The following is a 7,861-nucleotide window of genomic DNA, read 5'->3' on the forward strand; positions in this document are numbered from 1 at the left end:
CGCAGGCTACACTTCATGTATATTTTAGTGATAATACAGACATTTTAAGAACTAACTTTTTTCTGGGTTTAACCAAATGGAAATTTAGCATGCTTGCATTTTTGGCTCTGGGATTTTTATTGTATTTATTTATTTAATTTTTGAGACAGTCTCGCTCTGGCAGCCAGACTGGAGTGCAGTGGCGTGATCTCAGCTCACTGCAACCTCTGTCTCCTGGGTTCAAGCGATTCTCCTGCCTCAGCCTCCTGAGTAGCTGGACTTACAGGCATGTGCAACCATGCCCGGCCAATTTTTATGTCTTTAGTAGAGATTGGGTTTCGCTATGTTGGCCAGGCTGGTCCCAAACTCCTCACTTCAGGTGATCTGCCCTCCTCAACCTCCCAGAGTGCTGGGATCACAGGCATGAACCGCTGTGCCCAGCCAATTTTTATAATTTAAACAATGGAAATTCTGTTTAGAAATTAAAATCAAATATGCAAATTGAGGACCAAAGAAGAATAAAATGAAAAGTTCAGCTTTTGAAATAACTGTCAAATCCATAAAGTATCATTTAAAATTTGATTTTACACCTGAGTGCACGGAGTTCAATTTTGCTTAGGAAATGCAGTGTCTTAAGACAGAGTCTTGCTTTGTGGCCAGGCTGGAGTGCAATGGCATGATCTCAGCTTGCTGTGACCTCTGACTCCCAGATTCAAGTGATTCTCCTGCCTCAGCCTCCTGAGTAGCTGAGATTACAGGCACGTGCCATCATGGCCAGCTAATTTTTTTTGTAATTTTAGTAGAGACGGGGTTTCACCGTGTTGGCCAGGATGGTCTCGATCTCCTGACCTCCTGATCTCCCTGCCTCAGCCTCCCAAAGTACTGGGATTACAGGCATCAGCCACTGTGCCCGGCCTTAAGTAAATATTTCATTCCTGTTTTCAGAATCTTTGATTATATTATTGCTCTGTAGTAATTGAATGTTCATTAATCTGAAGAAATGTTGTTTTCTTGTGTTATTTGCATTGTTGTATTATTTGGGGGAAAACCACATTTTTGCATTTTTATTGAGACGTCTCTCTAGATGAGTGCTGTATCACTTAAAGGCAGCATTGCTAGTGTTTTCTGTCAAATGCATCTTAAAATCAATTTACTGAGTCAATTTCTGGAGTAGAGCACTCAAGATTGAGATCAATACGTGAGGCCTTTGTCTCTAGAAACTCAAAGATTGTGCTTTTCAGGCAAGATCATAGAACTTCTGTGTATGGACTTTTTTCACCACTGCTTACTGGGTGCACTGAGAGGGATAAATAACTCTCGGAGCCCTCTGTGAGTGCTTAAGACATAGAATTACACCTGTGATTAGATGAAATTGAGCCACATTAATCTATTCTCACATTGGCCAAAAGAGGGGGACATAGACCAGGGAATGTGACTATAGTAGTTAGAAATGTTTACTGACATTGTATAGGCCAGGGTGGAACAGTGACACTTGGAAACAGAACAGTAGTATGAATGCTTTTATTTTTGTTGACAATTCTAATACATAAAGTATAATCCATATGCTTAACAGCTATTATCTTAACCAAACTCAGGATGAACCTTGTGATAGTGTAAAAGTGAAAGCAGGTTGAATTAATGTCTATAATTAATGCCTGTCAATTTGTATTGACAGAGATGCCCAGACTTCTATGAATATGAGTAGAATTCAAGCTCAGAGAAAGAAAAGAATATTCTTGAAACTTTTACAGCTTTTACATGAAGAGTCAGTGCCTAGTTTTCAGTTTGGTTGGAATATGTAATAAATCATTTAGTCCCAAATTCTAGCCTGTAAAAAAATTGTCAGATACTAAGTTTACTTCTCACAGACATCTCACAGAGGACAGAAAAGTACAATATTTCTGATGTACAATATTTCTGATGCTTTATGTAGCAGTGACATTGGTGATTCTATCTTTATCTCTTCTCTTTCCCAGCTCAAAAGCTAACAAAGGCTTTAGTACTTAGGAACGTATTTCTACATGTGTTTAAGTGCAACAAACAGTCAAAAAAGATACGTGGATATGTAAATAAAGTCTTCATATAATAAGTTACTCCCTGTTCATCCACAGCAGTAAGGAACTGGGATGTTTTGACACAATATCTAATTAACTCAGAGTTAAACTTGATTTACTATTTTTAAAGAATGAGAAAATAAATAAGTTTTAACATTAAAATGGCAATAAAATGATTCGGAAAGCTGTTTGGAATCCTAAGAGCACATCAAGGTTATCATTTATAATATTCATTACCAGAAAAAAGTTTATTAATGGAAATAGATTACAGTTTGAGTTTATATGGGTAACTATGTCTTTTTCTCTCTAGCTCAGTAAATGTTGAAGGTTTTTGAGATCAAGATCTATTCCCTTCAATTCCGACATATGCTTAGTTTCCTATAATACCTTTGAAACAAGTTTAATTTTAGCTTTTCTTTACAAATTTATGACTCATTACAAAGTGAAATTTTTATTTTTGATGAAAACAGGTGCAAAGAAATAAAGTGACATAGGGCCTAGAGAAAATAGAGACTAGAATCCTAAACATTGTTCTCTGTAGGTTTTCAGGCCCTGCTAGCATCAGGGGTTTGTTCTTTTAATAACATAAACTAGGCAAAATGGCAGCTGTGTTCAACAAATGATGCATATTTACTAAACAAAGCAAATGGAAATACCAGCTCTGAAGGAACAGGAGCAGGTACCATGACTAAAGATGTCATATAACCGCCAAATCCAATTTGATTGGTAGCTGAAACCATTTCCCTTTATCATCCCCCACATTTCTTTTCATAATTACTAACCTAAAAAAAGACTTTGTGTTTTCTCCATTGATTTTTCCCCCCCGGCCTAGAATCAAGCAGAAGTACTAATGAGTAATGAAATAGCCTAAGGCAGACAACAGGGTAGAAAACAATGAAGTTGATTAATCAATCTGTCCTGAATAATCAAGAGGTTCTAATATTATCTGTGATAAATCTAAATGGTAGGGACTGTTTTCATTAAAGCAAGACTTACGTTTACCTAACCAAAAGAGTGTAAGTTCTAATTGACTTTGGGACCAGTGTCTCTTGGAAAAGACATTAGTTACCACTCTCCACTGTCCTTTGTGATTACCTATCATTTGCCAAACGTTCCAACCAAGTTGAAATATAAAATGAAACAATTGCCACCTTAAAACCCTTTTCTCTTTCAGAGCCATTGCACCATCATGGGTTGTTTTAGTCTTCTCCACTTACCTTTGATTGTGGGCTTCTGTAAGACTCTGTGGCTTTCACTTACTCCTGTGCTCACATGAGACTTAGTTCTATCTGTTGGTTTCACTTATCCCTTGTTCTGATGCCCAAATCTATATCCCTAGGCCTAATAATGCTTCACCCAGGCTGTAAGCCTTCATTCTCTCCTTTTTTTGAGGTCCCATACTCCAAACCTTATCCTCTCTTATACTTCCTTCTTAACCACCACACTCTGATTGTTCTTCTTAGTGGTGCCTCTCAAATTTCTCTCCCACCTGATTTCTGTGGTGACTACTCAAGTTTGGGTCCTGGCCGTCTGGCAGGAATGCCTGACATTTTTCAGCTTCCTCATCCAGCTGGACTCCTGCAGTGGTCTCCTGACCGTTGTTCCTGCCTCTACTCCTTGCTGGCTTCAGCCTGTTCATCACACTGAAGCCACAGCAGTGTTTTCAAAACATAAATTACACCATGACAAACCCTTCTCACAACCAAAGAAGAAGCAATCCCAACCTCCTTTCCTGGGCTTCTCATGTCCTGCATGACTGGCCAACCCCAGGTTCTTTGACCTGTCTTTTATCTCTCCGTGGCTCTTGTTCTCTGCCCTGGACTATTGCAGGAGATTGCCAGCTGGTCTTTTCGTCCGAATGTTTTTTCTTAATTCATTTTTTTTTTTTTTTGATCTATTAGATCAAGCTGGTACTTCTCAGGCTATTAAAGAAAGAATAGACCTAATATTTTGTACCTTTATTTACTACTCACTATACCAATGCTTAACTTTAGTAATGTCCATTTCTTCACTGTCCTATTCCTCCCATTCATTTCTGCATCCTTCCCCCACATACATCTTACTGTCATAATAACCGTGTACTTCTTCACCTCCATGCCTCTTTCCTCATTGTGTTTTTCCACCTGAAGCACCATTTCCATTCATTTTAGCACAAAGAAAATGGGCTTTGACTTTCCCTCTCCCCGAGTATAACTTTAAAATCTACCCTGGTTTCTCTCTTTAAATTCTTCCTATGTGAATTGTCTCTGTTTTATACTAATAAATTCTTTTTCAGTGAACTATTAATTGCCAGTTGCTTTTAGCATACTTGTCAATTCTCCAGATATTACAAGGCCCTTGAGAGTGGAATGAGAGTGGAATAGTGTCTCATGCTTGTCTTCTGGTAAACATACTATTTACTGTAAGACTAGGCAGACAGTAACTGTTGATTACTTGATTGAAAATTTGATGAATGTTGCCTAACTTTTTTTCAAGCCTGTGTTTTTGGAATATTTAAGCCTTCTATTTTTTTTCTCTCCTAGAAAGCTATTTTTTAAACAACACTCAACTTTGTGAACCCCTGAAGATTTTTTGACCGTTCCGAGTCTTAATGCCACACCACTATTCCAGCGAATTTATGCTACAACTGGTAACAATGACCAGAAGCCTGAAGAATTAAAATGGCAACACCAAACCTTTCCTTACCAGCTCTGGTCTATATTGCTCCCATGCATTTAATATATTATTTTGTTTTATAACCACTTCTAAATATTCTTGGTTCTTTCTTTTTGTTGTTGTTAATTAAGGGGTTTTGGTTTTGTTTTCTGTTTACTTTGTGTGCAACTACCTGCTTTTAATGACTCACTTTGATCAAATGACAGTGAACAAAGCCAGCCCAAGCTGGTAAGGTGCTGTTCACCTGAACAGGTGCTGTTGTGCAGAAAGGAAACTCTGTGACTAATTTAGATAGTGGCTTTCCTTCTTCTGGATTCTTTTCCTTGAATTCTCACAGTATATATTTACGGAGTTTCAAATTGCAATAAATATACTGTATGAGAAAATATTAATACCGATTAAAAGCATTTCTTACATCCTGAAAATTTTCTAATACTTGAGAATTTCACAGGGATGTTTTTTATATTGGACCCTTTTGACTTTCCAGTCCTGTGACTTTCTACTTTTAGTAGAGAGTCAGAATCTCTGGACTGGAGAATTATGAAGAAGTTCACTGACTGTGCACTGTGCTTAGAGACCCTGCCGCACCACAGTGCCAATGCTTGTCAGACACATGCCCTTCGGCAGCATTCCAGAACAGGAGGGAAGAGAAAGAGAAAACTCTTTCTTCCCTTCTACTAAAAGATTCAGGCAGCTTAAAACCTTAGTGCTTTCTTTCTTAACAAACCCAAATTTCAATTCTTTCCATTGTTTGAACACTTGGGTAGAACTCTTGCTTTGTATTAAACCTCCTTGTCTACACGTGTAAAACTGACCTTTTGTTATTGAACAGGCCTATCTCTTTCAGCTAGTTTGATGATTCACACAGGTTTGAGGACGCTGGGGAGAAGGGGAGGGGCTGTGGTGGTATTCTGTTGGTTACAAGAAAGTTATACCATTTAAAGCTGGTACCGGAGACCTGATAGGGACTTATTAACTATATTGAACATTTTTTCCTTTGCCTTTGACCCTATGTATAGTTATGATGCCAGATTAGATTTATAGCAGCTTCAAGTTGTATTAAATGATATTTTGCTTCCTGTAATACTGTTACAAAATAAAGTTTGTTTATTCTCTAAACTTGTCACTTCTCTTTTTCTAAAGGTTTTTAAAAAACGAACTCGAGTGATATTTTTCATCAGAAGTCGTAGTATTTTGTGAAAAGTAGCATTTCAAAAATCTGTTTTCAGCTCTTCTGTAATTTGATGATGCTGCCAACATCACTATTTGAAACGGTGAAAGCGACGTTGAAAGTTTGTAAATGTAATGTTTGGCGTGCCAGATTCCTTCCGCCTGGTTACATAATCCATTCCAGCTTTTACGAATTCTCCAAGGGATATTTTCACTTGTTTTCTTTGTGCATTTTTCATTTTGTTTTCAGGAAATATTTTAGCTGCACCATCTGAATCTTGCTCCTCTGCTTCATGTCCTTCTTTGCTTTGTGTCCAGTGGCCCTCTGTGTATCAGGCAAACTAGGCCACTGAGGGGCTGCATCCCAGTCTGATTGGGATTCTTTCTTGTAAAAGTTTTTTCGGGGCACACCGAGTTATGGTGTTGTTATCGAGCAAATAACCAACAGGGTACATTTCTTGTGAAGTGTTACATAGAATTTTTTTCTCTAGTCATTTAAAGTAAGTACATTAAATACAATTTGCATAACTGTCGTCTTTGAGATCTGTTTCCACTAAATTATCTCTCGCCTTGTGAAAGGCCTTTCTCACTTTCTCTATAATTATTACAAAAACAACAACTCTCTGGAGAACCCAATCTCAGCAAGCTAAGCCTTAGAAATACTGTGGAACCAAATGTGATTTTGCAAATGTATGTCTCATCAGAAAGTTTGTATAACACTCACATTGAAATCATCGGTTGAGCTTCCCTGGGTGTCTTGAAGACCATATTTGCAGTGACAGGAAGAAAGTTTGTCGTCACAGGTCCTGTGGACTAAGAAATGTAGTGTGCGGGGATTCGGGCTCAGTTTTATTCAGCTGAGACAGCAAGAATAGGGTTTAGGGTTCAGGGGCCATTGAGAGAATCTGTGGGAATTAATACCCACAGAGCCACTTGAAACAGCGGTGGTAATTATTCCCACCTGTGGCTACAGGCGCAAGGCTGTCTTTGAAAAAAAAAATTGTATTATAAAATATTTCTCTGGCTGTTATAATCTCATCTGGTAAACTGGGCTAAATGATAGAATAAATAGGAAAGTAGATCAATAAAATTTTGGAACTTGGATTTGAAAAATTTGAAAAGTGGAAAGAATATTTTTAAATCCCCAATCTGTTTGATGGTAATTATACATTGGATGGTATTTTTGAATACATGTTTTCTGCTATCTTCTGCTTGTCACTCACATGTTAGACTGTGTGTCATTGCCTACATTGTGATAAATTCGAGGCCTCTTCTGACTGGCACGCCAATTATAAAGTCAGAAAGCAAGAATCTTGTGAGCATGCTTTGAAAATTATAATAACTTTTTCATAAATAGAAATCAGAAAATTTATTTTCAAAACGTGCCTAATGTCATGAATTCTGAGAGTTATCAGAGTTCTGAGTTTTGATGGTTATCAGAGTTGTGAACTCTGACTTCTGATATTCAGTCTTGCCAAAGAACTTGAGATTTCAACAAAAAGCTGTCCTTATTGTCTAGGAGTATTTACCTCTTCTGAATTTTCCAGTCGCTAAATTATGTCTGGAAAATTCTAGAGGCTGTTACCTGGCCAGATTATTTTTTAAAAAGGTTTGCAAATAATATTTCAGAAAACATAAAATGGGCACTTTCTTGCCCAAATTTCTGTTTTATCACCTAGGTTTAGGATGTGGAGCAGTCATGGACCTGCAGTTGCCAAATTACCAACATGATTATCAAGAGAGATGGAAAGATAATGTTTACAGCTTTGAGTTCATTCTATTAAATTTTTAGCTGGTCACAGTGGCTCATGCCTGTAATCCCAGCATTTTGGGAGGTAGAGGCAGGAGCATACCTCCTTGAGGCCAGGAATTCAAGAATAGCATGGTCAAGCTACGGAGACCCTGTATCTACCAAAAAAAAGAAAACCAAAAACAAATCCAAGTGAGGCTGTGCACTCCTGTCCGTAGCCAGAGGCTGAGGTAGGAGAATCACTTGAGCCCCA

The 7,861-nt window shown here is 37.9% G+C and overlaps 1 protein-coding gene across 6 annotated transcripts in view; it reads left to right on the forward strand.

Moving 5' to 3' along the window:
* Positions 1-5,807, forward strand: part of EPB41L2 (erythrocyte membrane protein band 4.1-like 2) — a 238,933-nt gene extending 233,126 nt beyond the window's left edge. For all 6 annotated transcript variants that reach the window (XM_011951634.1, XM_011951639.1, XM_011951633.1 and 3 more), the window contains one exon: positions 4,556-5,807. The gene's annotated coding sequence lies outside the window, so the exon portion shown is untranslated. The remainder of the gene's footprint in view (positions 1-4,555) is intronic.
* Positions 5,808-7,861: the final 2,054 nt, after the last annotated feature.

Source organism: Colobus angolensis, unplaced genomic scaffold, assembly GCF_000951035.1.
Source record: "Colobus angolensis palliatus isolate OR3802 unplaced genomic scaffold, Cang.pa_1.0 Scaffold322, whole genome shotgun sequence".
Taxonomy (NCBI): Eukaryota; Metazoa; Chordata; class Mammalia; order Primates; family Cercopithecidae; genus Colobus; species Colobus angolensis.